The sequence below is a fragment of the Neolamprologus multifasciatus genome, chromosome 18 (assembly GCF_963576455.1).
Source record: "Neolamprologus multifasciatus chromosome 18, fNeoMul1.2, whole genome shotgun sequence".
In the NCBI taxonomy this organism is placed as follows: Eukaryota; Metazoa; Chordata; class Actinopteri; order Cichliformes; family Cichlidae; genus Neolamprologus; species Neolamprologus multifasciatus.
In genome coordinates this window covers 4,772,329-4,798,264 of record NC_140456.1, presented here as the reverse complement: position 1 = coordinate 4,798,264, position 25,936 = coordinate 4,772,329, and the positions used below count along the sequence as shown (strand labels likewise).

Genomic DNA, 25,936 nt, shown 5'->3' with positions numbered 1-25,936 from the left:
GAAAGATGTGTTTTGAAAATGCCACGTCACTACCGTCCTCCTCCCTCTCGGATCAGTCCGCATGTTCACGGTGCCGGCATTTGTTATGGAATATGTTGAGCAAACCTGGAGAAGCCTCAGCTCAACATATTATTGTCATTGCTGTGGATCTTTACCTGATACACTGACTTGGTGAGTAAATGTTTACTCTTATTCAAACTGATTTTGTGGCTTCTCTTAGTTTAGCACCAGGATTATAATCTTGCTAGCTAGTTAGCGTTAGCCTAGCGTTGCTGCTGCCACTAGGCTCATGTTACTTAAAAATTAACACCACAGCCTTAAAAACCTTACATAAAACTATGTCTGTGAAATTTTCTGTTGATTGTTTGAAATAAAAAAGTGAGATAAGAGCCCAGACAAAATTCTTCGGGAGGTGTAGCCGTTAGGGGTAGGGTGGGGTGTGGGGGGTATTTTCAATCCATAGCCATAACTAACTAACTAATTATATATATAATGTTTAACCTGAGTAGCAAAAGAGTGCAGGGGGGTTGAAAACAATAAGCCAGGAGTTAGCTGTGCTCCTGGACTCTATCAAGCCTTGACCTCCCGGTCAGCTATTGCGCTGGTGGATAACAGAGCTCTCCGAAAACGTGGAAGCACTTTTGCAAATATGTGATATTTTTATAAATTAAGTAGATATTTGAGCATTACACAGCTACATTCTCGCCTGAAAATATCTTAAAAGGTTATTTTGTGACCCAGAAAGGGTAGTCTGGGGAAAAGGAGGAGGGTGGTCATTAGAGCCTGTGCATACTTGTAAACCAGCAATGGCAGAGGAGCGCGGCTAAAAAACGTATTACTTTTTCTGGGTCACAAAATAAACTTTTAAGATATTTTCAGGCGAGAATGTAGCTGTGTAAAGTTCAAATATCTGCTCGATTTATCAAGACATCACATATTTGCAAAAATGCTCTGACGTTTTCGGAGACGTCCATTTTTTTTTTTCATGCTTTGTGGCAGCTTTTGAACATCTGTGGCATCTATTAATGTCAAATCTAGCCTTTATTTAACAACATAAGCAATCTCTATGTTACAATAATTGCACAGCCATTAAGGATAAAATCAGTTTCTGAAAACTGTTCTGCTTTTTCTCCCTCTGCTTGCTTCTTACTGTCTTTGAGGATCGGGATCAGCACTCCTGTTGTTGGACAGAAAGACATCAACTCAGTGGTAAGTATTTCGGTTTTCCAATATATTAGCAACTGTCAGTGACATTTATATTAATCAGGCTGAACTTTAATCATACTTTGGATCAGCCTGTTTTACTTATCATTTTATTTGTGCTTTGGTTTGGGGAAGTTGTTTCTTTACTGATCTTTTCCTGTCTTCTGTTATTAGACTTGAGATATGACTGCACTATGCTGTTGCTGGTGACTCCAGTTAATTCTACAAGACATGCTGTGTAAGTAAACAAACAACAACAGTTTGGTCTGCATTTCTTGAAAGATCACATCCCCCAAACTTAGTTTAGAGGGTCTACACTGTATATAGTGAAGTCTGCAAGTTTTCTAACAGCAAAATTTGTTTTGTTCCCAAATCATTTTGCACATCATTAGAATGAAAGTTATTGGCCATGTTTGCATAGCCCTTTTTAAAATGATGCTTTCATGGCATTATTGTGTGTCGGGTGGGGGTCAGGGCTATCCAGACTGACAATTGGGACATTGAATGTCACCTCTCTGGTGGGGAGGGAGCCTGAGATTGTGTAAATTGGAGTCTGTTTTATACCAAATGCAGAAAAAAATGTTTTAAGAAAGCAATTAAGTTCATGTTCCAAAAAATATGATTGTTTGCTCGCAGGACACCAGGAGAGATGAGTCCTCCGTCACAGATGGTGTGGTCAGTGAAGATGGTCGCCTGCAGGTTCAAGCTCATTGCATCTCCAACCCACATCCACTGCCACTGTACTTAAGGGAAGTTAAAGACCTTCTTCTGCACCTACATTTGGATCACCTCGATCCATGACAGTCATTCGGGCAGTAATGCCTGGACTGGAAACAAGCCATCCTTAAAACATTACAACATTCCAGCTCCTGTGTTGGAATGAACAACAAATGTGTTGTTTAAATCAGAGACTGCACTTGTGACAGAACAATAAATATTTTATTTTGATTATATAAGTAATGTAAGTACAAAACAAACTTGTGGTAGGCCTAAACTTATTTTCAGAATAATTACATCTGAGACTTTGTTTCATTGTAAGATTATAACAGTGATGGCAATATAATTGTTTGTTGTTCAGCAGAACAGTGTCCAGTATGTTGGCTGTTATACTTTGTTGTGTTTGAAAATAAAAGTTGGGCTGATTTTAACATCATTACAAAAAGTGTTGTTAATTATTTTTAATCATATTCAGGTTACCACAAATAGTTTTTTCATTTAGTTGAACTTGAAATGTTTGTCAGTAGGTAAACAATTAAAATTGTAAAGTCAGAAATATCAAGTTATTCTTAATACTGCAGACTTGCAATGTGTAAGTTGTCCTAACAGTCATCTTAAGTAAGCTTTACTTAGTTTTTTTGAGGCAACGGGTTTCCTCAATTTTTTTTCGAGTTCTGGGAACTAACAAGGCTGTACAGTGTACTCAAAATGAGCCAGGTACAGCGTGTGGTGGTGGTGCGCATGCATAGACCATGGTGTGGTGGCAGGTTGAAAGGTTGTGGTGGTGGATGCATGACTTGTCTTAGCAGTAAAAATCCATCTGCAACTGAACTTGTCTCTCAAGAGTGACTTATAATTTACTGTGATGTTCAGAAGCTGGCCTCTCAGATGACTCCATCATATGCAGAATTCTTTTCTTCATCTGTATGTCCACCTCTGCAACATTACGCAAATGTGTTTCAGTTGAAAGTCTTCTTTTAAGTCTGTCCTGTCTGTAGCCCTTGAGTTTTGCCTTGACAAAAGGTAGAATAATGAAAAACAAATGAACCACAATAAATGTTAAAATAAATGAGTGGTGGAATGCCAAGATGAATATTTCCTTAAGTGCTCCACTTCAATATTTTAGGTTAAGTGTTGTCTTTTCCTATACTTTTAAGTGTACAACATTGTTGAGGTAGGGATTGAAGAGCAACACAGTTACACTGCAGATTGAGATGAATATAAATGTGTGATTATGATGAGTTGGTATAGGTTAAGCTACACAGTAGTTAAAGAAATGAAGGCGAGCTGTATGATTACTAGGTGAAAGCTAAAGGAAACGCGCGTATGCGCCTCCCCGTCCCCCAAGCGAGGGGCCGCGGCAAATGAGTTCGTGAGGGATTCGAACTGGCGGCCCTCTGTACCAGAGACTTCCGCCACATGTCATACGCCAAGCGGCCGGCCGAGAGGTCGATTGAAAAAAAAGCCATTTATCTTTTCCTCTTCAGCCAGCTTTTTTTCTCATCGTTTTTACAAAGTACACATTAAGCTTCTTCTGCAATATTCTTACACACTAATTACACATGGAAACCTACACTGTACAATGGAATATTGTGTTTCATTTAAAATATTAAATAGGCTCAACTCAATTTTTAACTATTTCTTTTTAGAACTACATTTAAATAACTTACCAGTACTTTTTATGCAAAAATGCTGACAAACTCAATTTATTTCACTTGTCTTAACTTAGAAAAACTAACTAAGCTGGAAGTTTTGCTTCACAGGGCGGAAGGATGAAAGATGTGTTTTGAAAATGCCACGTCACTACCGTCCTCCTCCCTCTCGGATCAGTCCGCATGTTCACGGTGCCGGCATTTGTTATGGAATATGTTGAGCAAACCTGGAGAAGCCTCAGCTCAACATATTATTGTCATTGCTGTGGATCTTTACCTGATACACTGACTTGGTGAGTAAATGTTTACTCTTATTCAAACTGATTTTGTGGCTTCTCTTAGTTTAGCACCAGGATTATAATCTTGCTAGCTAGTTAGCGTTAGCCTAGCGTTGCTGCTGCCACTAGGCTCATGTTACTTAAAAATTAACACCACAGCCTTAAAAACCTTACATAAAACTATGTCTGTGAAATTTTCTGTTGATTGTTTGAAATAAAAAAGTGAGATAAGAGCCCAGACAAAATTCTTCGGGAGGTGTAGCCGTTAGGGGTAGGGTGGGGTGTGGGGGGTATTTTCAATCCATAGCCATAACTAACTAACTAATTATATATATAATGTTTAACCTGAGTAGCAAAAGAGTGCAGGGGGGTTGAAAACAATAAGCCAGGAGTTAGCTGTGCTCCTGGACTCTATCAAGCCTTGACCTCCCGGTCAGCTATTGCGCTGGTGGATAACAGAGCTCTCCGAAAACGTGGAAGCACTTTTGCAAATATGTGATATTTTTATAAATTAAGTAGATATTTGAGCATTACACAGCTACATTCTCGCCTGAAAATATCTTAAAAGGTTATTTTGTGACCCAGAAAGGGTAGTCTGGGGAAAAGGAGGAGGGTGGTCATTAGAGCCTGTGCATACTTGTAAACGCAGCAATGGCAGAGGAGCGCGGCTAAAAAACGTATTACTTTTTCTGGGTCACAAAATAAACTTTTAAGATATTTTCAGGCGAGAATGTAGCTGTGTAAAGTTCAAATATCTGCTCGATTTATCAAGACATCACATATTTGCAAAAATGCTCTGACGTTTTCGGAGACGTCCATTTTTTTTTTTCATGCTTTGTGGCAGCTTTTGAACATCTGTGGCATCTATTAATGTCAAATCTAGCCTTTATTTAACAACATAAGCAATCTCTATGTTACAATAATTGCACAGCCATTAAGGATAAAATCAGTTTCTGAAAACTGTTCTGCTTTTTTCTCCCTCTGCTTGCTTCTTACTGTCTTTGAGGATCGGGATCAGCACTCCTGTTGTTGGACAGAAAGACATCAACTCAGTGGTAAGTATTTCGGTTTTCCAATATATTAGCAACTGTCAGTGACATTTATATTAATCAGGCTGAACTTTAATCATACTTTGGATCAGCCTGTTTTACTTATCGTTTTATTTGTGCTTTGGTTTGGGGAAGTTGTTTCTTTACTGATCTTTTCCTGTCTTCTGTTATTAGACTTGAGATATGACTGCACTATGCTGTTGCTGGTGACTCCAGTTAATTCTACAAGACATGCTGTGTAAGTAAACAAACAACAACAGTTTGGTCTGCATTTCTTGAAAGATCACATCCCCCAAACTTAGTTTAGAGGGTCTACACTGTATATAGTGAAGTCTGCAAGTTTTCTAACAGCAAAATTTGTTTTGTTCCCAAATCATTTTGCACATCATTAGAATGAAAGTTATTGGCCATGTTTGCATAGCCCTTTTTAAAATGATGCTTTCATGGCATTATTGTGTGTCGGGTGGGGGTCAGGGCTATCCAGACTGACAATTGGGACATTGAATGTCACCTCTCTGGTGGGGAGGGAGCCTGAGATTGTGTAAATTGGAGTCTGTTTTATACCAAATGCAGAAAAAAATGTTTTAAGAAAGCAATTAAGTTCATGTTCCAAAAAATATGATTGTTTGCTCGCAGGACACCAGGAGAGATGAGTCCTCCGTCACAGATGGTGTGGTCAGTGAAGATGGTCGCCTGCAGGTTCAAGCTCATTGCATCTCCAACCCACATCCACTGCCACTGTACTTAAGGGAAGTTAAAGACCTTCTTCTGCACCTACATTTGGATCACCTCGATCCATGACAGTCATTCGGGCAGTAATGCCTGGACTGGAAACAAGCCATCCTTAAAACATTACAACATTCCAGCTCCTGTGTTGGAATGAACAACAAATGTGTTGTTTAAATCAGAGACTGCACTTGTGACAGAACAATAAATATTTTATTTTGATTATATAAGTAATGTAAGTACAAAACAAACTTGTGGTAGGCCTAAACTTATTTTCAGAATAATTACATCTGAGACTTTGTTTCATTGTAAGATTATAACAGTGATGGCAATATAATTGTTTGTTGTTCAGCAGAACAGTGTCCAGTATGTTGGCTGTTATACTTTGTTGTGTTTGAAAATAAAAGTTGGGCTGATTTTAACATCATTACAAAAAGTGTTGTTAATTATTTTTAATCATATTCAGGTTACCACAAATAGTTTTTTCATTTAGTTGAACTTGAAATGTTTGTCAGTAGGTAAACAATTAAAATTGTACAGTCAGAAATATCAAGTTATTCTTAATACTGCAGACTTGCAATGTGTAAGTTGTCCTAACAGTCATCTTAAGTAAGCTTTACTTAGTTTTTTTGAGGCAACGGGTTTCCTCAATTTTTTTCGAGTTCTGGGAACTAACAAGGCTGTACAGTGTACTCAAAATGAGCCAGGTACAGCGTGTGGTGGTGGTGCGCATGCATAGACCATGGTGTGGTGGCAGGTTGAAAGGTTGTGGTGGTGGATGCATGACTTGTCTTAGCAGTAAAAATCCATCTGCAACTGAACTTGTCTCTCAAGAGTGACTTATAATTTACTGTGATGTTCAGAAGCTGGCCTCTCAGATGACTCCATCATATGCAGAATTCTTTTCTTCATCTGTATGTCCACCTCTGCAACATTACGCAAATGTGTTTCAGTTGAAAGTCTTCTTTTAAGTCTGTCCTGTCTGTAGCCCTTGAGTTTTGCCTTGACAAAAGGTAGAATAATGAAAAACAAATGAACCACAATAAATGTTAAAAATAAATGAGTGGTGGAATGCCAAGATGAATATTTCCTTAAGTGCTCCACTTCAATATTTTAGGTTAAGTGTTGTCTTTTCCTATACTTTTAAGTGTACAACATTGTTGAGGTAGGGATTGAAGAGCAACACAGTTACACTGCAGATTGAGATGAATATAAATGTGTGATTATGATGACTTGGTATAGGTTAAGCTACACAGTAGTTAAAGAAATGAAGGCGAGCTGTATGATTACTAGGTGAAAGCTAAAGGAAACGCGCGTATGCATCTCCCCGTCCCCCAAGCGAGGGGCCGCGGCAAATGAGTTCGTGAGGGATTCGAACTGGCGGCCCTCTGTACTAGAGACTTCCGCCACATGTCATACGCCAAGCGGCCGGCCGAGAGATCGATTGAAAAAAAAGCCATTTATCTTTTCTTCTTCAGCCAGCTTTTTTTCTCATCGTTTTTACAAAGTACACATTAAGCTTCTTCTGCAATATTCTTACACACTAATTACACATGGAAACCTACACTGTACAATGGAATATTGTGTTTCATTTAAAATATTAAATAGGCTCAACTCAATTTTTAACTATTTCTTTTTAGAACTACATTTAAATAACTTACCAGTACTTTTATGCAAAAATGCTGACAAACTCAATTTATTTCACTTGTCTTAACTTAGAAAAACTAACTAAGCTGGAAGCTTTGCTTCACAGGGCGGAAGGATGAAAGATGTGTTTTGAAAATGCCACGTCACTACTGTCCTCCTCCCTCTCGGATCAGTCCGCATGTTCACGGTGCCAGCATTTGTTATGGAATATGTTGAGCAAACCTGGAGAAGCCTCAGCTCAACATATTATTGTCATTGCTGTGGATCTTTAGCTGATACACTGACTTGGTGAGTAAATGTTTACTCTTATTCAAACTGATTTTGTGGCGTCTCTTAGTTTAGCACCAGGATTATAATCTTGCTAGCTAGTTAGTGTGAGCCTAGCGTTGCTGCTGCCGCTGGGCTCATGTTACTTAAAAATTAACACCACAGCCTTAAAACCTACATAAAACTATGTCTGTGAAATTTTCTGTTGATTGTTTGAAATAAAAAAGTGAGATAAGAGCCCAGACAAAATTCTTCGGGAGGTGTAGCCGTTAGGGGTAGGGTGGGGTGTGGGGGGTATTTTCAATCCATAGCCATAACTAACTAACTAACTAATTATATATATAATGTTTAACCTGAGTAGCAAAAGAGTGCAGGGGGGTTGAAAACAATAAGCCAGGAGTTAGCTGTGCGCCTGGACTCTATCAAGCCTTGACCTCCCGGTCAGCTATTGCGCTGGTGGATAACAGAGCTCTCCGAAAACGTGGAAGCACTTTTGCAAATATGTGATATTTTTATAAATTAAGTAGATGTTTGAGCATTACACAGCTACATTCTCGCCTGAAAATATCTTAAAAGGTTATTTTGTGACCCAGAAAGGGTAGTCTGGGGAAAAGGAGGAGGGTGGTCATTAGAGCCTGTGCATACTTGTAAACGCAGCAATGGCAGAGGAGCGCGGCTAAAAACGTATTACTTTTTCTGGGTCACAAAATAAACTTTTAAGATATTTTCAGGCGAGAATGTAGCTGTGTAAAGTTCAAATATCTGCTCGATTTATCAAGACATCACATATTTGCAAAAATGCTCTGACGTTTTTTGGAGACGTCCATTTTTTTTTTTCATGCTTTGTGGCAGCTTTTGAACATCTGTGGCATCTATTAATGTCAAATCTAGCCTTTATTTAACAACATAAGCAATCTCTATGTTACAATAATTGCACAGCCATTAAGGATAAAATCAGTTTCTGAAAACTGTTCTGCTTTTTCTCCCTCTGCTTGCTTCTTACTGTCTTTGAGGATCGGGATCAGCACTCCTGTTGTTGGACAGAAAGACATCAACTCAGTGGTAAGTATTTCGGTTTTCCAATATATTAGCAACTGTCAGTGACATTTATATTAATCAGGCTGAACTTTAATCATACTTTGGATCAGCCTGTTTTACTTATCGTTTTATTTGTGCTTTGGTTTGGGGAAGTTGTTTCTTTACTGATCTTTTCCTGTCTTCTGTTATTAGACTTGAGATATGACTGCACTATGCTGTTGCTGGTGACTCCAGTTAATTCTACAAGACATGCTGTGTAAGTAAAACAAACAACAACAGTTTGGTCTGCATTCTTGAAAGATCACATCCCCCAAACTTAGTTTAGAGGGTCTACACTGTATATAGTGAAGTCTGCAAGTTTTCTAACAGCAAAATTTGTTTTGTTCCCAAATCATTTGCACATCATTAGAATGAAAGTTATTGGCCATGTTTGCATAGCCCTTTTAAAATGATGCTTTCATGGCATTATTGTGTGTCGGGTGGGGGTCAGGGCTATCCAGACTGACAATTGGGACATTGAATGTCACCTCTCTGGTGGGGAGGGAGCCTGAGATTGTGTAAATTGGAGTCTGTTTTATACCAAATGCAGAAAAAAATGTTTTAAGAAAGCAATTAAGTTCATGTTCCAAAAAATATGATTGTTTGCTCGCAGGACACCAGGAGAGATGAGTCCTCCGTCACAGATGGTGTGGTCAGTGAAGATGTCGCCTGCAGGTTCAAGCTCATTGCATCTCCAACCCACATCCACTGCCACTGTACTTAAGGGAAGTTAAAGACCTTCTTCTGCACCTACATTTGGATCACCTCGATCCATGACAGTCATTCGGGCAGTAATGCCTGGACTGGAAACAAGCCATCCTTAAAACATTACAACATTCCAGCTCCTGTGTTGGAATGAAAAACAAATGTGTTGTTTAAATCAGACACTGCACTTGTGACAGAACAATAAATATTTTATTTTGATTATATAAGTAATGTAAGTACAAAACAAACTTGTGGTAGGCCTAAACTTATTTTCAGAATAATTACATCTGAGACTTTGTTTCATTGTAAGATTATAACAGTGATGGCAATATAATTGTTTGTTGTTCAGCAGAACAGTGTCCAGTATGTTGGCTGTTATACTTGTTGTGTTTGAAAATAAAAGTTGGGCTGATTTTAACATCATTACAAAAAGTGTTGTTAATTATTTTTAATCATATTCAGGTTACCACAAATAGTTTTTCATTTAGTTGAACTTGAAATGTTTGGTCAGTAGGTAAACAATTAAAATTGTACAGTCAGAAATATCAAGTTATTCTTAATACTGCAGACTTGCAATGTGTAAGTTGTCCTAACAGTCATCTTAAGTAAGCTTTACTTAGTTTTTTTGAGGCAACGAGTTTCCTCAATTTTTTTCGAGTTCTGGAACTAACAAGGCTGTACAGTGTACTCAAAATGAGCCAGGTACAGCGTGTGGTGGTGGTGCACATGCATAGACCATGGTGTGGTGGCAGGTTGAAAGGTTGTGGTGGTGGATGCATGACTTGTCTTAGGCAGTAAAAAATCCATCTGCAACTGAACTTGTCTCTCAAGAGTGACTTATAATTTACTGTGATGTTCAGAAGCTGGCCTCTCAGATGACTCCATCATATCCAGAATTCTTTTCTTCATCTGTATGTCCACCTCTGCAACATTACGCAAATGTGTTTCAGTTGAAAGTCTTCTTTTAAGTCTGTCCTGTCTGTAGCCCTTGAGTTTTGCCTTGACAAAAGGTAGAATAATGAAAAAACAAATGAACCACAATAAATGTTAAAAATAAATGAGTGGTGGAATGCCAAGATGAATATTTCCTTAAGTGCTGCACTTAAATATGTTAGGTTAAGTGTTGTCTTTTCCTATACTTTTAAGGTGTACAACATTGTTGAGGTAGGATTGAAGAGCAACACAGTTACACTGCAGATTGAGATGAATATAAATGTGTGATTATGATGAGTTGGGTATAGGTTAAGCTACACAGTAGTTAAAGAAATGAAGCGAGCTGTATGATTACTAGGTGAAAGCTAAAAGGAAACGCGCGTACGTGTCTCCCCTGTCCCTCAAGCGAGGGCCGTGGCAAATGAGTTCGTGAGGGATTCGAACTGGCGGCCCTCTGTACCAGAGACTTCCGCCACATGTCATACGCCAAGCGGCCGGCCGAGAGATTGATTGAAAAAAGGGCCATTTATCTTTTCTTCTTCAGCCAGCTTCATTTCTCATCGTTTTAGCAAAGTACACATTAAGCTTCTTCTGCAATATTCTTACACACTAATTACACATGGAAACCTACACTGTACAATGGAATATTGGGTTTCATTTTAAATATTAAATAGGCTCAACTCATTTTGACAATTTGTTATTAGAACTCCATTTAAATAACTTACCAGTACCTTTTATGCAAAAATGCAGATAAACTCAATTTATTCACTTGTCTTAACTTAGAAAAACTAACTAAGGCTGGAAGTTTTGCTTCAGAGGGCGGAAGGATGAAAGATGTGTTTTGAAAATGGCCACGTCACTTCCGTCCTCCTCCTCTCTCGGATCAGTCCGCATGTTCACGGGTGCCAGCATTTGTTATGGAATATGTTGAGCAAACCTGGAGAAGCCTCAGCTCACATATTATTGTCATTGCTGTGGATCTTTAGCTGATACACTGACTTGGTGAGTAAATGTTACTCTTATTCAAACTGATTTGTGGCGTCTCTTAGTTTAGCACCAGGATTATAATCTTGCTAGCTAGTTAGTGTTAGCCTAGCGTTGCTGCTGCCGCTGGGCTCATGTTACTTAAAATTAACACCACAGCCTTAAAAACCTTACATAAAACTATGTCTGTGAAATTTTCTGTTGATTGTTTGAAATAAAAAAGTGAGATAAGAGCCCAGACAAAATTCTTCGGGAGGTGTAGCCGTTAGGGGTAGGGTGGGGTGTGGGGGTATTTTCAATCCATAGCCATAACTAACTAACTAATTATATATATAATGTTTAACCTGAGTAGCAAAAGAGTGCAGGGGGGTTGAAAACAATAAGCCAGGAGTTAGCTGTGCTCCTGGACTCTATCAAGCCTTGACCTCCCGGTCAGCTATTGCGCTGGTGGATAACAGAGCTCTCCGAAAACGTGAATGCACTTTTGCAAATATGTGTTATTTTTATAAATTAAGTAGATGTTTGAGCATTACACAGCTACATTCTCGCCTGAAAATATCTTAAAAGGTTATTTTGTGACCCAGAAAGGGTAGTCTGGGGAAAAGGAGGAGGGTGGTCATTAGAGCCTGTGCATACTTGTAAACGCAGCAATGGCAGAGGAGCGCGGCTAAAAAACGTATTACTTTTTCTGGGTCACAAAATAAACTTTTAAGATATTTTCAGGCGAGAATGTAGCTGTGTAAAGTTCAAATATCTGCTCGATTTATCAAGACATCACATATTTGCAAAAATGCTCTGACGTTTTTTGGAGACGTCCATTTTTTTTTCATGCTTTGTGGCAGCTTTTGAACATCTGTGGCATCTATTAATGTCAAATCTAGCCTTTATTTAACAACATAAGCAATCTCTATGTTACAATAATTGCACAGCCATTAAGGATAAAATCAGTTTCTGAAAACTGTTCTGCTTTTTCTCCCTCTGCTTGCTTCTTACTGTCTTTGAGGATCGGGATCAGCACTCCTGTTGTTGGACAGAAAGACATCAACTCAGTGGTAAGTATTTCGGTTTTCCAATATATTAGCAACTGTCAGTGACATTTATATTAATCAGGCTGAACTTTAATCATACTTTGGATCAGCCTGTTTTACTTATCGTTTTATTTGTGCTTTGGTTTGGGGAAGTTGTTTCTTTACTGATCTTTTCCTGTCTTCTGTTATTAGACTTGAGATATGACTGCACTATGCTGTTGCTGGTGACTCCAGTTAATTCTACAAGACATGCTGTGTAAGTAAACAAACAACAACAGTTTGGTCTGCATTTCTTGAAAGATCACATCCCCCAAACTTAGTTTAGAGGGTCTACACTGTATATAGTGAAGTCTGCAAGTTTTCTAACAGCAAAATTTGTTTTGTTCCCAAATCATTTTGCACATCATTAGAATGAAAGTTATTGGCCATGTTTGCATAGCCCTTTTTAAAATGATGCTTTCATGGCATTATTGTGTGTCGGGTGGGGGTCAGGGCTATCCAGACTGACAATTGGGACATTGAATGTCACCTCTCTGGTGGGGAGGGAGCCTGAGATTGTGTAAATTGGAGTCTGTTTTATACCAAATGCAGAAAAAAATGTTTTAAGAAAGCAATTAAGTTCATGTTCCAAAAAATATGATTGTTTGCTCGCAGGACACCAGGAGAGATGAGTCCTCCGTCACAGATGGTGTGGTCAGTGAAGATGGTCGCCTGCAGGTTCAAGCTCATTGCATCTCCAACCCACATCCACTGCCACTGTACTTAAGGGAAGTTAAAGACCTTCTTCTGCACTTACATTTGGATCACCTCGATCCATGACAGTCATTCGGGCAGTAATGCCTGGACTGGAAACAAGCCATCCTTAAAACATTACAAACATTCCAGCTCCTGTGTTGGAATGAAAAACAAATGTGTTGTTTAAATCAGAGACTGCACTTGTGACAGAACAATAAATATTTTATTTTGATTATATAAGTAATGTAAGTACAAAACAAACTTGTGGTAGGCCTAAACTTATTTTCAGAATAATTACATCTGAGACTTTGTTTCATTGTAAGATTATAACAGTGATGGCAATATAATTGTTTGTTGTTCAGCAGAACAGTGTCCAGTATGTTGGCTGTTATACTTTGTTGTGTTTGAAAATAAAAGTTGGGCTGATTTTAACATCATTACAAAAAGTGTTGTTAATTATTTTAATCATATTCAGGTTACCACAAATAGTTTTTTCATTTAGTTGAACTTGAAATGTTTGTCAGTAGGTAAACAATTAAAATTGTACAGTCAGAAATATCAAGTTATTCTTAATACTGCAGACTTGCAATGTGTAAGTTGTCCTAACAGTCATCTTAAGTAAGCTTTACTTAGTTTTTTTGAGGCAACGAGTTTCCTCAATTTTTTTCGAGTTCTGGGAACTAACAAGGCTGTACAGTGTACTCAAAATGAGCCAGGTACAGCGTGTGGTGGTGGTGCACATGCATAGACCATGGTGTGGTGGCAGGTTGAAAGGTTGTGGTGGTGGATGCATGACTTGTCTTAGCAGTAAAAATCCATCTGCAACTGAACTTGTCTCTCAAGAGTGACTTATAATTTACTGTGATGTTCAGAAGCTGGCCTCTCAGATGACTCCATCATATCCAGAATTCTTTTCTTCATCTGTATGTCCACCTCTGCAACATTACGCAAATGTGTTTCAGTTGAAAGTCTTCTTTTAAGTCTGTCCTGTCTGTAGCCCTTGAGTTTTGCCTTGACAAAAGGTAGAATAATGAAAAACAAATGAACCACAATAAATGTTAAAAATAAATGAGTGGTGGAATGCCAAGATGAATATTTCCTTAAGTGCTCCACTTAATATTTTAGGTTAAGTGTTGTCTTTTCCTATACTTTTAAGTGTACAACATTGTTGAGGTAGGGATTGAAGAGCAACACAGTTACACTGCAGATTGAGATGAATATAAATGTGTGATTATGATGAGTTGGTATAGGTTAAGCTACACAGTAGTTAAAGAAATGAAGGCGAGCTGTATGATTACTAGGTGAAAGCTAAAGGAAACGCGCGTATGTCTCCCCGTCCCCAAGCGAGGGCCGTGGCAATGAGTTCGTGAGGGATTCGAACTGGCGGCCCTCTGTACCAGAGACTTCCGCCACATGTCATACGCCAAGCGGCCGGCCGAGAGATTGATTGAAAAAAGGGCCATTTATCTTTTCTTCTTCAGCCAGCTTCTTTTCTCATCGTTTTTACAAAGTACACATTAAGCTTCTTCTGCAATATTCTTACACACTAATTACACATGGAAACCTACACTGTACAATGGAATATTGGGTTTCATTTTAAATATTAAATAGGCTCAACTCAATTTTTGACAATTTGTTATTAGAACTCCATTTAAATAACTTACCAGTACTTTTATGCAAAAATGCAGATAAACTCAATTTATTTCACTTGTCTTAACTTAGAAAACTAACTAAGCTGGAAGTTTTGCTTCACAGGGCGGAAGGATGAAAGATGTGTTTTGAAAATGCCACGTCACTTCCGTCCTCCTCCCTCTCGGATCAGTCCGCATGTTCACGGTGCCGGCATTTGTTATGGAATATGTTGAGCAAACCTGGAGAAGCCTCAGCTCAACATATTATTGTCATTGCTGTGGATCTTTAGCTGATACACTGACTTGGTGAGTAAATGTTTACTCTTATTCAAACTGATTTTGTGGCTTCTCTTAGTTTAGCACCAGGATTATAATCTTGCTAGCTAGTTAGTGTTAGCCTAGCGTTGCTGCTGCCGCTGGGCTCATGTTACTTAAAAATTAACACCACAGCCTTAAAAACCTTACATAAAACTATGTCTGTGAAATTTTCTGTTGATTGTTTGAAAAAAAAAGTGAGATAAGAGCCCAGACAAAATTCTTCGGGAGGTGTAGCCGTTAGGGGTAGGGTGGGGTGTGGGGGGTATTTTCAATCCATAGCCATAACTAACTAACTAACTAATTATATATAATGTTTAACCTGAGTAGCAAAAGAGTGCAGGGGGGTTGAAAACAATAAGCCAGGAGTTAGCTGTGCTCCTGGACTCTATCAAGCCTTGACCTCCGGTCAGCTATTGCGCTGGTGGATAACAGAGCTCTCCGAAAACGTGGAAGCACTTTTGCAAATATGTGATATTTTTATAAATTAAGTAGATGTTTGAGCATTACACAGCTACATTCTCGCCTGAAAATATCTTAAAAGGTTATTTTGTGACCCAGAAAGGGTAGTCTGGGGAAAAGGAGGAGGGTGGTCATTAGAGCCTGTGCATACTTGTAAACGCAGCAATGGCAGAGGAGCGCGGCTAAAAAACGTATTACTTTTTCTAGTCACAAATAAAACTTTTAAGATATTTTCAGGCGAGAATGTAGCTGTGTAAAGTTCAAATATCTGCTCGATTTATCAAGACATCACATATTTGCAAAAATGCTCTGACGTTTTTTGGAGACGTCCATTTTTTTTTTCATGCTTTGTGGCAGCTTTTGAACATCTGTGGCATCTATTAATGTCAAATCTAGCCTTTATTTAACAACATAAGCAATCTCTATGTTACAATAATTGCACAGCCATTAAGGATAAAATCAGTTTCTGAAAACTGTTCTGCTTTTTCTCCCTCTGCTTGCTTCTTACTGTCTTTGAGGATCGGGATCAGCACTCCTGTTGTTGGACAGAAAGACATCAACTCAGTGGTAAGTATTTCGGTTTTCCAATATATTAGCAACTGTCAGTGACATTTATATTAATCAGGCTGAACTTTAATCATACTTTGGATCAGCCTGTTTTACTTATCGTTTTATTTGTGCTTTGGTTTGGGGAGTTGTTTCTTTACTGATCTTTTCCTGTCTTCTGTTATTAGACTTGAGATATGACTGCACTATGCTGTTGCTGGTGACTCCAGTTAATTCTACAAGACATGCTGTGTAAGTAAACAAACAACACAGTTTGGTCTGCATTTCTTGAAAGATCACATCCCCCAAACTTAGTTTAGAGGGTCTACACTGTATATAGTGAAGTCTGCAAGTTTTCTAACAGCAAAATTTGTTTTGTTCCCAAATCATTTTGCACATCATTAGAATGAAAGTTATTGGCCATGTTTGCATAGCCCTTTTTAAAATGATGCTTTCATGGCATTATTGTGTGTCGGGTGGGGGTCAGGGCTATCCAGACTGACAATTGGGACATGATTGAATGTCACCTCTCTGGTGGGGAGGGAGCCTGAGATTGTGTAAATTGGAGTCTGTTTTATACCAAATGCAGAAAAAAATGTTTAAGAAAGCAATTAAGTTCATGTTCCAAAAAATATGATTGTTTGCTCGCAGGACACCAGGAGAGATGAGTCCTCCGTCACAGATGGTGTGGTCAGTGAAGATGGTCGCCTGCAGGTTCAAGCTCATTGCATCTCCACCCACATCCACTGCCACTGTACTTAAGGGAAGTTAAAGACCTTCTTCTGCACTTACATTTGGATCACCTCGATCCATGACAGTCATTCGGGCAGTAATGCCTGGACTGGAAACAAGCCATCCTTAAAACATTACAACATTCCAGCTCCTGTGTTGGAATGAAAAACAAATGTGTTGTTTAAATCAGACTGCACTTGTGACAGAACAATAAATATTTTATTTTGATTATATAAGTAATGTAAGTACAAAACAAACTTGTGGTAGGCCTAAACTTATTTTCAGAATAATTACATCTGAGACTTTGTTTCATTGTAAGATTATAACAGTGATGGCAATATAATTGTTTGTTGTTCAGCAGAACAGTGTCCAGTATGTTGGCTGTTATACTTTGTTGTGTTTGAAAATAAAAGTTGGGCTGATTTTAACATCATTACAAAAAGTGTTGTTAATTATTTTTAATCATATTCAGGTTACCACAAATAGTTTTTTCATTTAGTTGAACTTGAAATGTTTGTCAGTAGGTAAACAATTAAAATTGTACAGTCAGAAATATCAAGTTATTCTTAATACTGCAGACTTGCAATGTGTAAGTTGTCCTAACAGTCATCTTAAGTAAGCTTTACTTAGTTTTTTTGAGGCAACGAGTTTCCTCAATTTTTTTCGAGTTCTGGGAACTAACAAGGCTGTACAGTGTACTCAAAATGAGCCAGGTACAGCGTGTGGTGGTGGTGCACATGCATAGACCATGGTGTGGTGGCAGGTTGAAAGGTTGTGGTGGTGGATGCATGACTTGTCTTAGCAGTAAAAATCCATCTGCAACTGAACTTGTCTCTCAAGAGTGACTTATAATTTACTGTGATGTTCAGAAGCTGGCCTCTCAGATGACTCCATCATATCCAGAATTCTTTTCTTCATCTGTATGTCCACCTCTGCAACATTACGCAAATGTGTTTCAGTTGAAAGTCTTCTTTTAAGTCTGTCCTGTCTGTAGCCCTTGAGTTTTGCCTTGACAAAAGGTAGAATAATGAAAAACAAATGAACCACAATAAATGTTAAAAATAAATGAGTGGTGGAATGCCAAGATGAATATTTCCTTAAGTGCTGCACTTCAATATTTTAGGTTAAGTGTTGTCTTTTCCTATACTTTTAAGTGTACAACATTGTTGAGGTAGGGATTGAAGAGCAACACAGTTACACTGCAGATTGAGATGAATATAAATGTGTGATTATGATGATTGGTATAGGTTAAGCTACACAGTAGTTAAAGAAATGAAGGCGAGCTGTATGATTACTAGGTGAGAAGCAAAAACGCGTAGCCCCCCGCACGTGCCCGCCAAGCGAGGGCCGTGGCAATGAGTTCGTGAGGGATTCGAACTGGCGGCCCTCTGTACCAGAGACTTCCGCCACATGTCATACGCCAAGCGGCCGGCCGAGAGATTGATTGAAAAAAGGGCCATTTATCTTTTCTTCTTCAGCCAGCTTCATTTTCTCATCGTTTTTACAAAGTACACATTAAGCTTCTTCTGCAATATTCTTACACACTAATTACACATGGAAACCTACACTGTACAATGGAATATTGGGTTTCATTTTAAATATTAAATAGGCTCAACTCAATTTTTGACAATTTGTTATTAGAACTCCATTTAAATAACTTACCAGTACCTTTTATGCAAAAATGCAGATAAACTCAATTTATTTCACTTGTCTTAACTTAGAAAAACTAACTAAGCTGGAAGTTTTGCTTCAGAGGGCGGAAGGATGAAAGATGTGTTTTGAAAATGCCACGTCACTTCCGTCCTCCTCCCTCTCGGATCAGTCCGCATGTTCACGGTGCCGGCATTTGTTATGGAATATGTTGAGCAAACCTGGAGAAGCCTCAGCTCAACATATTATTGTCATTGCTGTGGATCTTTAGCTGATACACTGACTTGGTGAGTAAATGTTTACTCTTATTCAAACTGATTTTGTGGCGTCTCTTAGTTTAGCACCAGGATTATAATCTTGCTAGCTAGTTAGTGTTAGCCTAGCGTTGCTGCTGCCGCTGGGCTCATGTTACTTAAAAATTAACACCACAGCCTTAAAAACCTTACATAAAACTATGTCTGTGAAATTTTCTGTTGATTGTTTGAAATAAAAAAGTGAGATAAGAGCCCAGACAAAATTCTTCGGGAGGTGTAGCCGTTAGGGGTAGGGTGGGGTGGGGGGTATTTTCAATCCATAGCCATAACTAACTAACTAACTAATTATATATATAATGTTTAACCTGAGTAGCAAAAGAGTGCAGGGGGGTTGAAAACAATAAGCCAGGAGTTAGCTGTGCTCCTGGACTCTATCAAGCCTTGACCTCCCGGTCAGCTATTGCGTGGATAACAGAGCTCTCCGAAAACGTGGAAGCACTTTTGCAAATATGTGATATTTTTATAAATTAAGTAGATGTTTGAGCATTACACAGCTACATTCTCGCCTGAAAATATCTTAAAAGGTTATTTTGTGACCCAGAAAGGGTAGTCTGGGGAAAAGGAGGAGGGTGGTCATTAGAGCCTGTGCATACTTGTAAACGCAGCAATGGCAGAGGAGCGCGGCTAAAAAAGTATTACTTTTTCTGGGTCACAAAATAAACTTTTAAGATATTTTCAGGCGAGAATGTAGCTGTGTAAAGTTCAAATATCTGCTCGATTTATCAAGACATCACATATTGCAAAAATGCTCTGACGTTTTTTGGAGACGTCCATTTTTTTTTTCATGCTTTGTGGCAGCTTTTGAACATCTGTGGCATCTATTAATGTCAAATCTAGCCTTTATTTAACAACATAAGCAATCTCTATGTTACAATAATTGCACAGCCATTAAGGATAAAATCAGTTTCTGAAAACTGTTCTGCTTTTTCTCCCTCTGCTTGCTTCTTACTGTCTTTGAGGATCGGGATCAGCACTCCTGTTGTTGGACAGAAAGACATCAACTCAGTGGTAAGTATTTCGGTTTTCCAATATATTAGCAACTGTCAGTGACATTTATATTAATCAGGCTGAACTTTAATCATACTTTGGATCAGCCTGTTTTACTTATCGTTTTATTTGTGCTTTGGTTTGGGGAAGTTGTTTCTTTACTGATCTTTTCCTGTCTTCTGTTATTAGACTTGAGATATGACTGCACTATGCTGTTGCTGGTGACTCCAGTTAATTCTACAAGACATGCTGTGTAAGTAAACAAACAACAACAGTTTGGTCTGCATTTCTTGAAAGATCACATCCCCAAACTTAGTTTAGAGGGTCTACACTGTATATAGTGAAGTCTGCAAGTTTTCTAACAGCAAAATTTGTTTTGTTCCCAAATCATTTTGCACATCATTAGAATGAAAGTTATTGGCCATGTTTGCATAGCCCTTTTTAAAATGATGCTTTCATGGCATTATTGTGTGTCGGGTGGGGGTCAGGGCTATCCAGACTGACAATTGGGACATTGAATGTCACCTCTCTGGTGGGGAGGGAGCCTGAGATTGTGTAAATTGGAGTCTGTTTTATACCAAATGCAGAAAAAAATGTTTTAAGAAAGCAATTAAGTTCATGTTCCAAAAAATATGATTGTTTGCTCGCAGGACACCAGGAGAGATGAGTCCTCCGTCACAGATGGTGTGGTCAGTGAAGATGGTCGCCTGCAGGTTCAAGCTCATTGCATCTCCAACCCACATCCACTGCCACTGTACTTAAGGGAAGTTAAAGACCTTCTTCTGCACTTACATTTGGATCACCTCGATCCATGACAGTCATTCGGGCAGTAATGCCTGGACTGGAAAAAGCCATCCTTAAAACATTACAACATTCCAGCTCCTGTGTTGGAATGAAAAACAAATGTGTTGTTTAAATCAGAGACTGCACTTGTGACAGAACAATAAATATTTTATTTTGATTATATAAGTAATGTAAGTACAAAACAAACTTGTGGTAGGCCTAAACTTATTTTCAGAATAATTACATCTGAGACTTTGTTTCATTGTAAGATTATAACAGTGATGGCAATATAATTGTTTGTTGTTCAGCAGAACAGTGTCCAGTATGTTGGCTGTTATACTTTGTTGTGTTTGAAAATAAAAGTTGGGCTGATTTTAACATCATTACAAAAAGTGTTGTTAATTATTTTTAATCATATTCAGGTTACCACAAATAGTTTTTTCATTTAGTTGAACTTGAAATGTTTGTCAGTAGGTAAACAATTAAAATTGTACAGTCAGAAATATCAAGTTATTCTTAATACTGCAGACTTGCAATGTGTAAGTTGTCCTAACAGTCATCTTAAGTAAGCTTTACTTAGTTTTTTTGAGGCAACGAGTTTCCTCAATTTTTTTCGAGTTCTGGGAACTAACAAGGCTGTACAGTGTACTCAAAATGAGCCAGGTACAGCGTGTGGTGGTGGTGCACATGCATAGACCATGGTGTGGTGGCAGGTTGAAAGGTTGTGGTGGTGGATGCATGACTTGTCTTAGCAGTAAAAATCCATCTGCAACTGAACTTGTCTCTCAAGAGTGACTTATAATTTACTGTGATGTTCAGAAGCTGGCCTCTCAGATGACTCCATCATATCCAGAATTCTTTTCTTCATCTGTATGTCCACCTCTGCAACATTACGCAAATGTGTTTCAGTTGAAAGTCTTCTTTTAAGTCTGTCCTGTCTGTAGCCCTTGAGTTTTGCCTTGACAAAAGGTAGAATAATGAAAAACAAATGAACCACAATAAATGTTAAAATAAATGAGTGGTGGAATGCCAAGATGAATATTTCCTTAAGTGCTCCACTTCAATATTTTAGGTTAAGTGTTGTCTTTTCCTATACTTTTAAGTGTACAACATTGTTGAGGTAGGGATTGAAGAGCAACACAGTTACACTGCAGATTGAGATGAATATAAATGTGTGATTATGATGAGTTGGTATAGGTTAAGCTACACAGTAGTTAAAGAAATGAAGGCGAGCTGTATGATTACTAGGTGAAAGCTAAAGGAAACGCGCGTATGTGTCTCCCCGTCCCTCAAGCGAGGGCCGTGGCAAATGAGTTCGTGAGGGATTCGAACTGGCGGCCCTCTGTACCAGAGACTTCCGCCACATGTCATACGCCAAGCGGCCGGCCGAGAGATTGATTGAAAAAAGGGCCATTTATCTTTTCTTCTTCAGCCAGCTTCATTTCTCATCGTTTTTACAAAGTACACATTAAGCTTCTTCTGCAATATTCTTACACACTAATTACACATGGAAACCTACACTGTACAATGGAATATTGGGTTTCATTTTAAATATTAAATAGGCTCAACTCAATTTTTGACAATTTGTTATTAGAACTCCATTTAAATAACTTACCAGTACTTTTATGCAAAAATGCAGATAAACTCAATTTATTTCACTTGTCTTAACTTAGAAAAACTAACTAAGCTGGAAGTTTTGCTTCAGAGGGCGGAAGGATGAAAGATGTGTTTTGAAAATGCCACGTCACTTCCGTCCTCCTCCTCTCGGATCATCAGTCCGCATGTTCACGGTGCCGGCATTTGTTATGGAATATGTTGAGCAAACCTGGAGAAGCCTCAGCTCAACATATTATTGTCATTGCTGTGGATCTTTAGCTGATACACTGACTTGGTGAGTAAATGTTTACTCTTATTCAAACTGATTTTGTGGCGTCTCTTAGTTTAGCACCAGGATTATAATCTTGCTAGCTAGTTAGTGTTAGCCTAGCGTTGCTGCTGCCGCTGGGCTCATGTTACTTAAAAATTAACACCACAGCCTTAAAAACCTTACATAAAACTATGTCTGTGAAATTTTCTGTTGATTGTTTGAAATAAAAAAGTGAGATAAGAGCCCAGACAAAATTCTTCGGGAGGTGTAGCCGTTAGGGGTAGGGTGGGGTGTGGGGGGTATTTTCAATCCATAGCCATAACTAACTAACTAACTAATTATATATATAATGTTTAACCTGAGTAGCAAAAGAGTGCAGGGGGGTTGAAAACAATAAGCCAGGAGTTAGCTGTGCTCCTGGACTCTATCAAGCCTTGACCTCCCGGTCAGCTATTGCGCTGGTGGATAACAGAGCTCTCCGAAAACGTGGAAGCACTTTTGCAAATATGATATTTTTATAAATTAAGTAGATGTTTGAGCATTACACAGCTACATTCTCGCCTGAAAATATCTTAAAAGGTTATTTTGTGACCCAGAAAGGGTAGTCTGGGGAAAAGGAGGAGGGTGGTCATTAGAGCCTGTGCATACTTGTAAACGCAGCAATGGCAGAGGAGCGCGGCTAAAAAACGTATTACTTTTTCTGGGTCACAAAATAAACTTTTAAGATATTTTCAGGCGAGAATGTAGCTGTGTAAAGTTCAAATATCTGCTCGATTTATCAAGACATCACATATTTGCAAAAATGCTCTGACGTTTTTGGAGACGTCCATTTTTTTTTTCATGCTTTGTGGCAGCTTTTGAACATCTGTGGCATCTATTAATGTCAAATCTAGCCTTTATTTAACAACATAAGCAATCTCTATGTTACAATAATTGCACAGCCATTAAGGATAAAATCAGTTTCTGAAAACTGTTCTGCTTTTTCTCCCTCTGCTTGCTTCTTACTGTCTTTGAGGATCGGGATCAGCACTCCTGTTGTTGGACAGAAAGACATCAACTCAGTGGTAAGTATTTCGGTTTTCCAATATATTAGCAACTGTCAGTGACATTTATATTAATCAGGCTGAACTTTAATCATACTTTGGATCAGCCTGTTTTACTTATCGTTTTATTTGTGCTTTGGTTTGGGGAAGTTGTTTCTTTACTGATCTTTTCCTGTCTTCTGTTATTAGACTTGAGATATGACTGCACTATGCTGTTGCTGGTGACTCCAGTTAATTCTACAAGACATGCTGTGTAAGTAAACAAACAACAACAGTTTGGTCTGCATTTCTTGAAAGATCACATCCCCCAAACTTAGTTTAGAGGGTCTACACTGTATATAGTGAAGTCTGCAAGTTTTCTAACAGCAAAATTTGTTTTGTTCCCAAATCATTTTGCACATCATTAGAATGAAAGTTATTGGCCATGTTTGCATAGCCCTTTTTAAAATGATGCTTTCATGGCATTATTGTGTGTCGGGTGGGGGTCAGGGCTATCCAGACTGACAATTGGGACATTGAATGTCACCTCTCTGGTGGGGAGGGAGCCTGAGATTGTGTAAATTGGAGTCTGTTTATACCAAATGCAGAAAAAAATGTTTTAAGAAAGCAATTAAGTTCATGTTCCAAAAAATATGATTGTTTGCTCGCAGGACACCAGGAGAGATGAGTCCTCCGTCACAGATGGTGTGGTCAGTGAAGATGGTCGCCTGCAGGTTCAAGCTCATTGCATCTCCAACCCACATCCACTGCCACTGTACTTAAGGGAAGTTAAAGACCTTCTTCTGCACTTACATTTGGATCACCTCGATCCATGACAGTCATTCGGGCAGTAATGCCTGGACTGGAAACAAGCCATCCTTAAAACATTACAACATTCCAGCTCCTGTGTTGGAATGAAAAACAAATGTGTTGTTTAAATCAGACACTGCACTTGTGACAGAACAATAAATATTTTATTTTGATTATATAAGTAATGTAAGTACAAAACAAACTTGTGGTAGGCCTAAACTTATTTTCAGAATAATTACATCTGAGACTTTGTTTCATTGTAAGATTATAACAGTGATGGCAATATAATTGTTTGTTGTTCAGCAGAACAGTGTCCAGTATGTTGGCTGTTATACTTTGTTGTGTTTGAAAATAAAAGTTGGGCTGATTTTAACATCATTACAAAAAGTGTTGTTAATTATTTTTAATCATATTCAGGTTACCACAAATAGTTTTTTCATTTAGTTGAACTTGAAATGTTTGTCAGTAGGTAAACAATTAAAATTGTACAGTCAGAAATATCAAGTTATTCTTAATACTGCAGACTTGCAATGTGTAAGTTGTCCTAACAGTCATCTTAAGTAAGCTTTACTTAGTTTTTTTGAGGCAACGAGTTTCCTCAATTTTTTTCGAGTTCTGGGAACTAACAAGGCTGTACAGTGTACTCAAAATGAGCCAGGTACAGCGTGTGGTGGTGGTGCACATGCATAGACCATGGTGTGGTGGCAGGTTGAAAGGTTGTGGTGGTGGATGCATGACTTGTCTTAGCAGTAAAAATCCATCTGCAACTGAACTTGTCTCTCAAGAGTGACTTATAATTTACTGTGATGTTCAGAAGCTGGCCTCTCAGATGACTCCATCATATCCAGAATTCTTTTCTTCATCTGTATGTCCACCTCTGCAACATTACGCAAATGTGTTTCAGTTGAAAGTCTTCTTTTAAGTCTGTCCTGTCTGTAGCCCTTGAGTTTTGCCTTGACAAAAGGTAGAATAATGAAAAACAAATGAACCACAATAAATGTTAAAAATAAATGAGTGGTGGAATGCCAAGATGAATATTTCCTTAAGTGCTGCACTTAAATATGTTAGGTTAAGTGTTGTCTTTTCCTATACTTTTAAGTGTACAACATTGTTGAGGTAGGGATTGAAGAGCAACACAGTTACACTGCAGATTGAGATGAATATAAATGTGTGATTATGATGAGTTGGTATAGGTTAAGCTACACAGTAGTTAAAGAAATGAAGGCGAGCTGTATGATTACTAGGTGAAAGCTAAAGGAAACGCGCGTACGTGTCTCCCCTGTCCCTCAAGCGAGGGCCGTGGCAAATGAGTTCGTGAGGGATTCGAACTGGCGGCCCTCTGTACCAGAGACTTCCGCCACATGTCATACGCCAAGCGGCCGGCCGAGAGATTGATTGAAAAAAGGGCCATTTATCTTTTCTTCTTCAGCCAGCTTCATTTCTCATCGTTTTTACAAAGTACACATTAAGCTTCTTCTGCAATATTCTTACACACTAATTACACATGGAAACCTACACTGTACAATGGAATATTGGTTTCATTTTAAATATTAAATAGGCTCAACTCAATTTTTGACAATTTGTTATTAGAACTCCATTTAAATAACTTACCAGTACTTTATGCAAAAATGCAGATAAACTCAATTTATTTCACTTGTCTTAACTTAGAAAAACTAACTAAGCTGGAAGTTTTGCTTCAGAGGGCGGAAGGATGAAAGATGTGTTTTGAAAATGCCACGTCACTTCCGTCCTCCTCCCTCTCGGATCAGTCCGCATGTTCACGGTGCCGGCATTTGTTATGGAATATGTTGAGCAA

General features: G+C 38.5%; 6 long non-coding RNA genes across 7 annotated transcripts; all 6 read left to right on the top strand.

Moving 5' to 3' along the window:
• The first annotated feature begins 290 nt into the window (after positions 1-290).
• Positions 291-2,459, top strand: LOC146497143 (uncharacterized). The gene is made up of 3 exons (XR_014870760.1): positions 291-1,209; positions 1,378-1,441; positions 1,840-2,459. It is a non-coding gene; the product is annotated as an uncharacterized LOC146497143 (long non-coding RNA).
• A 2,362-nt stretch (positions 2,460-4,821) lies between these two features.
• On the top strand, positions 4,822-6,261 carry LOC146497142 (uncharacterized). Its single transcript, XR_014870751.1, has 3 exons — positions 4,822-4,905; positions 5,074-5,137; positions 5,536-6,261. It is a non-coding gene; the product is annotated as an uncharacterized LOC146497142 (long non-coding RNA).
• Positions 6,262-11,724: 5,463 nt separating this feature from the next.
• On the top strand, positions 11,725-14,101 carry LOC146497141 (uncharacterized). The gene is made up of 3 exons (XR_014870750.1): positions 11,725-12,290; positions 12,459-12,522; positions 12,921-14,101. It is a non-coding gene; the product is annotated as an uncharacterized LOC146497141 (long non-coding RNA).
• Positions 14,102-15,693: 1,592 nt separating this feature from the next.
• Positions 15,694-17,790, top strand: LOC146497140 (uncharacterized). Its single transcript, XR_014870768.1, has 3 exons — positions 15,694-15,976; positions 16,144-16,207; positions 16,607-17,790. It is a non-coding gene; the product is annotated as an uncharacterized LOC146497140 (long non-coding RNA).
• Positions 17,791-19,412: 1,622 nt separating this feature from the next.
• LOC146497139 (uncharacterized) lies at positions 19,413-21,426 on the top strand. The gene is made up of 3 exons (XR_014870747.1): positions 19,413-19,659; positions 19,828-19,891; positions 20,289-21,426. It is a non-coding gene; the product is annotated as an uncharacterized LOC146497139 (long non-coding RNA).
• Positions 21,427-22,205: 779 nt separating this feature from the next.
• Positions 22,206-25,486, top strand: LOC146497138 (uncharacterized). 2 transcript variants are annotated; one of them, XR_014870749.1, is made up of 3 exons: positions 22,206-23,352; positions 23,521-23,584; positions 23,982-25,486. It is a non-coding gene; the product is annotated as an uncharacterized LOC146497138 (long non-coding RNA). The 2 variants fall into 2 exon arrangements; XR_014870748.1 differs by lacking the exon at positions 22,206-23,352 and having other exon boundaries at positions 23,359-23,584.
• Positions 25,487-25,936: the final 450 nt, after the last annotated feature.